Source organism: Procambarus clarkii, unplaced genomic scaffold (genome assembly GCF_040958095.1).
Source record: "Procambarus clarkii isolate CNS0578487 unplaced genomic scaffold, FALCON_Pclarkii_2.0 HiC_scaffold_1464, whole genome shotgun sequence".
NCBI classification, from domain to species: domain Eukaryota; kingdom Metazoa; phylum Arthropoda; class Malacostraca; order Decapoda; family Cambaridae; genus Procambarus; species Procambarus clarkii.
The window spans coordinates 2,501-12,500 of NW_027190492.1; the positions used below are offsets into that span (position 1 = coordinate 2,501).

The 10,000-nt window shown below is 57.7% G+C and overlaps 1 non-coding gene across 1 annotated transcript; it reads left to right on the top strand.

Moving 5' to 3' along the window:
• The first annotated feature begins 7,697 nt into the window (after positions 1–7,697).
• LOC138362217 (small subunit ribosomal RNA) lies at positions 7,698–9,569 on the top strand. Its single transcript, XR_011227497.1, has one exon. It is a non-coding gene; the product is annotated as a small subunit ribosomal RNA (ribosomal RNA).
• Positions 9,570–10,000: the final 431 nt, after the last annotated feature.

The following is a 10,000-nucleotide window of genomic DNA, read 5'->3' on the forward strand; positions in this document are numbered from 1 at the left end:
ATTGAGAGACGACCTCACTGTGGCTCGGTGAAACCGTCGAGTAGATCTTTCAGGTGGCTGAGGGCAGGAAGGAAAAGCAGAGGCGAGGACTTGGGGGGGTAGGGGGTGGGGTAGGGCTCTGGATGGGTGTGGGGAGGGGGGGTGTTAAGGTGGGTCGCCGAAAACGGAGATTCGAACTCAAAAGGCGGGCTAGGATCCGTCCCTGATCCGACACAGAGACAGAACGGAGAGACGACCCACTGTGGCAGGGTGAGGCGTCGAGAGAGTCCTGTGAGGCGACTGAGGACAGGGAGGAAACGGAGAGACGACCCACCGAGGGCTCGGTGCGTCGTCGAGAGAGTGCTGTGAGGCGGCTGAGGACAGGGAGGAAACGGAGAGACGACCCACTGAGGGCTGGGTGCGTCGTCGAGAGAGTGCTGTGAGGCGGCTGGGGACAGGGAGGAAATTCAGAGACGACCTCACTGTGGCTCGGTGAAACCGTCGAGTAGATCTTTCAGGTGGCTGAGGGAGGTAGGAAACGGAGAGACGACCCACTGAGGGCTGGGTGCGTCGTCGAGAGAGTGCTGTGAGGCGGCTGGGGACAGGGAGGAAATTGAGAGACGACCTCACTGTGGCTCGGTGAAACCGTCGAGTAGATCTTTCAGGTGGCTGAGGGCAGGAAGGAAAAGCAGAGGCGAGGACTTGGGGGGGTAGGGGGTGGGGTAGGGCTCTGGATGGGTGTGGGGAGGGGGGGTGTTAAGGTGGGTCGCCGAAAACGGAGATTCGAACTCAAAAGGCGGGCTAGGATCCGTCCCTGATCCGACACAGAGACAGAACGGAGAGACGACCCACTGTGGCAGGGTGAGGCGTCGAGAGAGTCCTGTGAGGCGACTGAGGACAGGGAGGAAACGGAGAGACGACCCACCGAGGGCTCGGTGCGTCGTCGAGAGAGTGCTGTGAGGCGGCTGAGGACAGGGAGGAAACGGAGAGACGACCCACTGAGGGCTGGGTGCGTCGTCGAGAGAGTGCTGTGAGGCGGCTGGGGACAGGGAGGAAATTCAGAGACGACCTCACTGTGGCTCGGTGAAACCGTCGAGTAGATCTTTCAGGTGGCTGAGGGCAGGAAGGAAAAGCAGAGACGAGGACTTGGGGGGGTAGGGGGTGGGGTTGGGCTCTGGATGGGTGAGGGGAGGGGGGGTGTTAAGGTGGGTCGCCGAAAACGGAGATTCGACCTCAAACGGCGGGCTAGGATCCGTCCCTGATCCGACACAGAGACAGAACGGAGAGACGACCCACTGTGGCAGGGTGAGGCGTCGAGAGAGTCCTGTGAGGCGGCTGAGGACAGGGAGGAAACGGAGAGACGACCCACTGAGGGCTGGGTGCGTCGTCGAGAGAGTGCTGTGAGGCGGCTGGGGACAGGGAGGAAATTCAGAGACGACCTCACTGTGGCTCGGTGAAACCGTCGAGTAGATCTTTCAGGTGGCTGAGGGCAGGAAGGAAAAGCAGAGACGAGGACTTGGGGGGGTAGGGGGTGGGGTTGGGCTCTGGATGGGTGAGGGGAGGGGGGGTGTTAAGGTGGGTCGCCGAAAACGGAGATTCGACCTCAAACGGCGGGCTAGGATCCGTCCCTGATCCGACACAGAGACAGAACGGAGAGACGACCCACTGTGGCAGGGTGAGGCGTCGAGAGAGTCCTGTGAGGCGGCTGAGGACAGGGAGGAAACGGAGAGACGACCCACCGAGGGCTCGGTGCGTCGTCGAGAGAGTGCTGTGAGGCGGCTGAGGACAGGGAGGAAACGGAGAGACGACCCACTGAGGGCTGGGTGCGTCGTCGAGAGAGTGCTGTGAGGCGGCTGGGGACAGGGAGGAAATTCAGAGACGACCTCACTGTGGCTCGGTGAAACCGTCGAGTAGATCTTTCAGGTGGCTGAGGGCAGGAAGGAAAAGCAGAGACGAGGACTTGGGGGGGTAGGGGGTGGGGTTGGGCTCTGGATGGGTGAGGGGAGGGGGGGTGTTAAGGTGGGTCGCCGAAAACGGAGATTCGACCTCAAACGGCGGGCTAGGATCCGTCCCTGATCCGACACAGAGACAGAACGGAGAGACGACCCACTGTGGCAGGGTGAGGCGTCGAGAGAGTCCTGTGAGGCGGCTGAGGACAGGGAGGAAACGGAGAGACGACCCACTGAGGGCTGGGTGCGTCGTCGAGAGAGTGCTGTGAGGCGGCTGGGGACAGGGAGGAAATTCAGAGACGACCTCACTGTGGCTCGGTGAAACCGTCGAGTAGATCTTTCAGGTGGCTGAGGGCAGGAAGGAAAAGCAGAGACGAGGACTTGGGGGGGTAGGGGGTGGGGTTGGGCTCTGGATGGGTGAGGGGAGGGGGGGTGTTAAGGTGGGTCGCCGAAAACGGAGATTCGACCTCAAACGGCGGGCTAGGATCCGTCCCTGATCCGACACAGAGACAGAACGGAGAGACGACCCACTGTGGCAGGGTGAGGCGTCGAGAGAGTCCTGTGAGGCGGCTGAGGACAGGGAGGAAACGGAGAGACGACCCACCGAGGGCTCGGTGCGTCGTCGAGAGAGTGCTGTGAGGCGGCTGAGGACAGGGAGGAAACGGAGAGACGACCCACTGAGGGCTGGGTGCGTCGTCGAGAGAGTGCTGTGAGGCGGCTGGGGACAGGGAGGAAATTCAGAGACGACCTCACTGTGGCTCGGTGAAACCGTCGAGTAGATCTTTCAGGTGGCTGAGGGCAGGAAGGAAAAGCAGAGACGAGGACTTGGGGGGGTAGGGGGTGGGGTTGGGCTCTGGATGGGTGAGGGGAGGGGGGGTGTTAAGGTGGGTCGCCGAAAACGGAGATTCGACCTCAAACGGCGGGCTAGGATCCGTCCCTGATCCGACACAGAGACAGAACGGAGAGACGACCCACTGTGGTAGGGTGAGGCGTCGAGAGAGTCCTGTGAGGCGGCTGAGGACAGGGAGGAAACGGAGAGACGACCCACCGAGGGCTCGGTGCGTCGTCGAGAGAGTGCTGTGAGGCGGCTGAGGACAGGGAGGAAACGGAGAGACGACCCACTGAGGGCTGGGTGCGTCGTCGAGAGAGTGCTGTGAGGCGGCTGGGGACAGGGAGGAAATTCAGAGACGACCTCACTGTGGCTCGGTGAAACCGTCGAGTAGATCTTTCAGGTGGCTGAGGGCAGGAAGGAAAAGCAGAGACGAGGACTTGGGGGGGTAGGGGGTGGGGTTGGGCTCTGGATGGGTGAGGGGAGGGGGGGTGTTAAGGTGGGTCGCCGAAAACGGAGATTCGACCTCAAACGGCGGGCTAGGATCCGTCCCTGATCCGACACAGAGACAGAACGGAGAGACGACCCACTGTGGCAGGGTGAGGCGTCGAGAGAGTCCTGTGAGGCGGCTGAGGACAGGGAGGAAACGGAGAGACGACCCACCGAGGGCTCGGTGCGTCGTCGAGAGAGTGCTGTGAGGCGGCTGAGGACAGGGAGGAAACGGAGAGACGACCCACTGAGGGCTGGGTGCGTCGTCGAGAGAGTGCTGTGAGGCGGCTGGGGACAGGGAGGAAATTCAGAGACGACCTCACTGTGGCTCGGTGAAACCGTCGAGTAGATCTTTCAGGTGGCTGAGGGCAGGAAGGAAAAGCAGAGACGAGGACTTGGGGGGGTAGGGGGTGGGGTTGGGCTCTGGATGGGTGAGGAAAGGGGGGGTGTTAAGGTGGGTCGCCGAAAACGGAGATTCGAACTCAAAAGGCGGGCTAGGATCCGTCCATGGTGTGGCACCAAGAGAGAATGGCGAGACGACCCACTGTGGCTCGGTGTGGCGTCGAGAGAGTCCTGTCAGGCGGCTGAGGGCAGGGAGGAAACCGGAGATGGGGGGGAGGGAGGTGCAAACCTGGACTGTTAGGCGAGCGGCTTACTCCCGCCGTTTACCCGCTGGACCTCGTCCAGTCTCCGGCAATGCTCCGGCACAGAGAATGCCTGGCCTGGCGTGACGGCCTGCTCCTGCCCGGTGTGTGGCGGTCGCGCCAGCAGTGTTTCTCGTGTAGCATGCGAGCGTTGCCGGTGTCGTCGGGAGCCGGGATATGTTCTCGAACAAAGTTACCTGAGCGAGTGTGCCTTTCTCCCTGTCGTCAGCTCGGGTCTGGTCGAATTGGGCCGGTGGCGCCGAAGAAGTTACCACCGGAGACCAGGGTCCAGTGGCTAGAGCCGGGCCCAACGGCTATTGCCGAGTACCTTCCTCCGATGCAGGAAGAAGGTGTGTTCAGTCCCGCGGAAATCGTACGGCGGGTGCCGAATTTACCAGTGGCCAGCCGGGTCCAGGAGCTAGAGCCGGATTTGTCGGCTACTGCCGGGTAACCTACTTTGGATGCGGGTGCTGGCGTGGTCGGCCCCGCGGAAATCGGACGGCAGGCGCCGAAGATACCAGCGGCGAGCCGGGTCCCGGAGCTAGAGCCGAGCCCATCGGCTATTGTTGAGTAGCCGTCTTTGCCGGCAGAGCTGGCGTTTTCAGTCTCGTCGAAATCAGACGGCGGGCGCCGAAGTTAACAGCGGCTAGCCGGGCCCCAGAGCTAGAGCCGGACCCAGGGACTAAAGCCCAGCGGTGTGCTTCCGGTTGGGCGTTTGCGTTTTCAGTCTCGCGGAAATCGGACGGAGGGCGCCGAAGTTACGTTTTGCCAGCCGGGTCCAGTAGCTAGAGCCGGGCCCGGGGACTAGAGTCCCGCGTCGGCCTCCGACCCGAGTGCTTCTGTTTTCAATCTCGTCCAAATCGGACGAGGGGTACGGAAACGGCACAACTTAACCCGGGTCCAGGGGCTAGAGCCGGGCCCGGCGACTAGAGTCCCGCGTCGGCCTTCGGCCCAAGTGCTTCCGTTTTCAATCTCGTCCAAATCGGATGGAGGGTACCGAAACGGCGAAACGTAACCCTGACTCCCTTGCAAGTGCCTGGTCCGGTAACCCTATTGTCCTTCAAGGCTCTCAGACCTGAAAGGAATTGGGAGGCAAGTTCGGCATTCTGGCCGAAATCGAGCGCCGGAGTGTACCTTTTTCCAGAACTGGGACATGGTACATCAGGGGTTTTCGTGCTTAGACCACAGCACAGCGAGAGCTGGGCGACCATTTGAGCTCAATTTGCACGAAGTGACGACATCACCTTGACCCATTCGATATATATAGGGGAGACCTGGTGTCTGTGGCACCTTTCTCGTGGGTAACCTGCTGTCTTAGGGGACCATGCGAGGGAGACTACTGACAACTACCTGCGTCTTGGCGACATTCTAAGTCTCGTTGTTGCCAGAGGGAAGGAGCAAATGTTTTCCATTGTTTTGGTGCGTTGGCTACTTTCCCTTCCCCCATTCCACGGTGTTGGTTCTCGGTTCCGGTGCGGTAGCGAACTGTTTGCCGCAGACGTTTACCGGAGTAAATGGGGAACCAGCCTTTTACCTGTCGCGGGGTACATATGCCGAGGTATTTGGAGTCCGGTGTGTGAGTGACCGACCATTGCGTTCTGTTAGACATACGTAACATTAGGCGAAGGCGGCCCTCCTTGCACATGTCGTGTGGTTCCAGAGCCAGGCATCTCGGGTCCGGTGTGCGCGTGCGACCGATCTTGTTCATGTGTTAGACATACGTAACAGTGGGCGAAGACGGTCGGCGAAACTCGCGCATGTCGTGTGGTCCGAGATGGCCTTCCATGCACATTAGATATAGCTATATAAAGGGGGAGACGCGGTGGCTGGCTGACAACTACCGGCGTCTTGGCGACATTGTGTCTCGTTGTCGCCAGAGAGAAGGAGCAAATGTATTCCATTGTTTTGGTACGTGGGCTCCTTTCTCTTCCCCCACTGTTAGGGTGCTGGTTCTCGGTTCCGGTGCGGTAGCGAACTGTTTGCCGCAGACGTATACCGGAGTAATTGGGGAACCAGACGGTGTTTTGCCTGTCGCGGGATTGGATCACAGGTTCTGGGTTCCGGTGCGGTTGCGAACTGCTTCTCGTTCACCGGCGCCAATGGGGAACCTGCCTGTCTGTCGCGGGGCAAATGCCACATAGGCTGAGGTATTTGGAGTCCGGTGTGTGAGTGACCGACCATTGCGTTCTGTTAGACATACGTAACATTAGGCGAAGGCGGCCCTCCTTGCACATGTCGTGTGGTTCCAGAGCCAGGCATCTCGGGTCCGGTGTGCGCGTGCGACCGATCTTGTTCATGTGTTAGACATACGTAACAGTGGGCGAAGACGGTCGGCGAAACTCGCGCATGTCGTGTGGTCCGAGATGGCCTTCCATGGACGTTAGATATAGCTATATAAAGGGGGAGACTCGGTGGCTGGCTGAACCTACTACCGGCGTCTTGGCGACATTGTGTCTCGTTGTCGCCAGAGAGAAGGAGCAAATGTATTCCATTGTTTTGGTGCGTGGGCTCCTTTCTCTTCCCCCACTGTTAGGGTGCTGGTTCTCGGTTCCGGTGCGGTAGCGAACTGTTTGCCGCAGACGTATACCGGAGTAATTGGGGAACCAGACGGTGTTTTGCCTGTCGCGGGATTGGATCACAGGTTCTGGGTTCCGGTGCGGTTGCGAACTGCTTCTCGTTCACCGGCGCCAATGGGGAACCTGCCTGTCTGTCGCGGGGCAAATGCCACATAGGCTGAGGTATTTGGAGTCCGGTGTGTGAGCGACCGACCATTGCGTCTTGTTAGACATACGTAACTTGCAGGCGAAGGCGGCCCTCCTCGCACATGTCGTGTGGTTCCAGAGCCCAGGCACCTCGGGGTCCGGTGTGCGCGTGCGACCGATCTTGTTCATGTGTTAGACATACGTAACAGTGGGCGAAGACGGTCGGCGAAACTCGCGCATGTCGTGTGGCTCGAGAATTGCCTTCAATTCCTCCCTGGAGTGAGTAGTTTGTTTCGGCAGCAGCTCTCTCTCCACACAACCCCCCATCATCCTCCTTCCCGCAAGAGCATGATCCCGATGCTCGATGCAAACTGAGAACTGTCACTGCACACGCTGCGGCATCTCGGGTCCGGTGCGCGAGGCGAACTTGCATTCTGCTAGACATACGTAGCATTAGGCGAGAGCGCCCGTAATCGCGCACGTCGTGAGGCTCGAGAGGCCTTCAAAGCAGCGCCTCTGTATTGTGTCACGACGATTCCTTCCGATCTCCGTGCGATCACTTCTCCAGCCTACGACTGCACATCGAGTCAGCTATCGATCGGTCTGTGTGCATGGGAACAGAGCACCAACCTTCTTCCATGTCATGGGAAGGCTGAACAAAAACACTGTGGCGTCGCCTCTCTCCACCAACGAGGAGGCGACAAACCACACGGCACCTCGGATGCATTTCCGACGGTTCCTTTCATATAAAAGGGGTGACGCCGAGGAAAATAAGACTCGCGTCCCTACCAAAACGAAAAAGACCACCACCACCTACTCACTTACTACTGCTCCTCCTCCTGTTTTTCCAGCTTGCCGTGTTGAATGACGACAATGACGAGCAGGAGTAATCTCGGCGGGGTAGTTATGATCGTTCGTCCACGCGGAGTAACTGCTCTCCTCCGCCTCTGTTCGTCTAACGTATCGACATAACGCCATACTGTCGGGCTGCTAGAGAGTCCATAGTGAGATTTAACTTGCAAAGCAGGATTAAAACGCAAAACCGAGGGGAGCGAGGGGTGTGTGTGTGTGTCTTGTGTACTATATATCAGTAGTACTGTTGAGCTACCTGGTTGATCCTGCCAGTAGTCATATGCTTGTCTCAAAGATTAAGCCATGCATGTGTAAGTACAAGCCGAGTTAAGGCGAAACCGCGAATGGCTCATTAAATCAGCTATGTTTCATTGGATCTGTAAACCCACTTACTTGGATAACTGTGGTAATTCTAGAGCTAATACATGCATCACGTCTCTGACCGCAAGGGAAGAGCGCTTTTATTAGTTCAAAACTGGTCGGGCCTCGGTCCGTTAACCCACCCGTGGTGAATCTGAATAACTTTTTGCTGAGCGCACGGTCTCCGCACCGGCGCCGCATCCTTCAAGTGTCTGCCTTATCAGCTTTCGATTGTAGGTTATGCGCCTACAATGGCTATAACGGGTAACGGGGAATCAGGGTTCGATTCCGGAGAGGGAGCCTGAGAAACGGCTACCACATCTAAGGAAGGCAGCAGGCACGCAAATTACCCACTCCCGGCACGGGGAGGTAGTGACGAAAAATAACGATGCGAGACTCATCCGAGGCCTCGCAATCGGAATGAGTACACTTTAAATCCTTTAACGAGGATCTATTGGAGGGCAAGTCTGGTGCCAGCAGCCGCGGTAATTCCAGCTCCAATAGCGTATATTAAAGTTGTTGCGGTTAAAAAGCTCGTAGTTGGATCTCAGTTCCGGACTGACGGTACACCGCCTGGTGCTTACTGTCACGCTCCGAACAGCTAACTAGCCCCGCCGGCTCGCACGGGGTGCTCTTCATCGAGTGTCCCGAGTGGCCGGCACGTTTACTTTGAAAAAATTAGAGTGCTCAGAGCAGGCTACTTTAATGGCCTGAATGTCTATGCATGGAATAATGGAATAGGACCTCGGTTCTATTTTGTTGGTTTTCGGAACCTGAGGTAATGACTAATAGGAACAGGCGGGGGCATTCGTACTGCGACGCTAGAGGTGAAATTCTTGGACCGTCGCAAGACGAACTACTGCGAAAGCATTTGCCAAGGATGTTTTCATTAATCAAGAACGAAAGTTAGAGGTTCGAAGGCGATCAGATACCGCCCTAGTTCTAACCATAAACGATGCCAACTAGCGATCCGCCGGCGTTATTCCCATGACCCGGCGGGCAGCTTCCGGGAAACCAAAGTCTTTGGGTTCCGGGGGAAGTATGGTTGCAAAGCTGAAACTTAAAGGAATTGACGGAAGGGCACCACCAGGAGTGGAGCCTGCGGCTTAATTTGACTCAACACGGGGAACCTCACCAGGCCCAGACACCGGAAGGATTGACAGATTGAGAGCTCTTTCTCGATTCGGTGGGTGGTGGTGCATGGCCGTTCTTAGTTGGTGGAGCGATTTGTCTGGTTAATTCCGATAACGAACGAGACTCTGGCCTATTAACTAGTCGACGGATCTCCAGCAATTGGTGTCCAGTTCGCAACTTCTTCTTAGAGGGATTAGCGGCAATTCTAGCCGCACGAGATTGAGCAATAACAGGTCTGTGATGCCCTTAGATGTTCTGGGCCGCACGCGCGCTACACTGAAGAGATCAACGTGTTCTCCCCCTCCGAGAGGAGCGGGTAACCCGTTCAATCCCCTTCATGATAGGGATTGGGGCTTGCAATTGTTTCCCATGAACGAGGAATTCCCAGTAAGTGCAAGTCATCAGCTTGCGCTGATTACGTCCCTGCCCTTTGTACACACCGCCCGTCGCTACTACCGATTGAATGATTTAGTGAGGCCTTCGGACTGGCGCTCTTGGATGTTCTACCCCTCGCGTCTCGGCGCAAGGGGTTCTCGCCTCGAGCTGACGGAAAGATGTCCAAACTTGATCATTTAGAGGAAGTAAAAGTCGTAACAAGGTTTCCGTAGGTGAACCTGCGGAAGGATCATTACAGTTTGTGACGCGAGAGCTGCAACCATCGGCTCGTCGTCGTCGTTCGAGTATTCTTCAATGCGAAGAAGGCAAGGGTAGCCTTGGGAGCCGCACCCAATTGCCGTGGGAAAGGAGAAAGCGGATAAACGGCGGGGAGATCAACACCCACTGTGAGACAATAACAGGTCTGTGATGTCGGACTGACATGACATGTCAGTCAGTCCGACCGGCGCAGGTCACAGTCCTAGCGCCGTATACTGCTTTAGAGTCATCTGTTGGGGCTCGCGACACCCGTCACCGACATCTTTCTTCCTTGTCCCCGGTCGCTCAGTGGCTTCCGGCACCCACACCATAGAGAGAAAGCAGCAGGCGAAGACGCTACTGCTCCTCTCGTTGACAGGGCCGGCGCCTGCTACTCTGGCGGCGTCTAGTGCTGGGTTTTCCTTGACA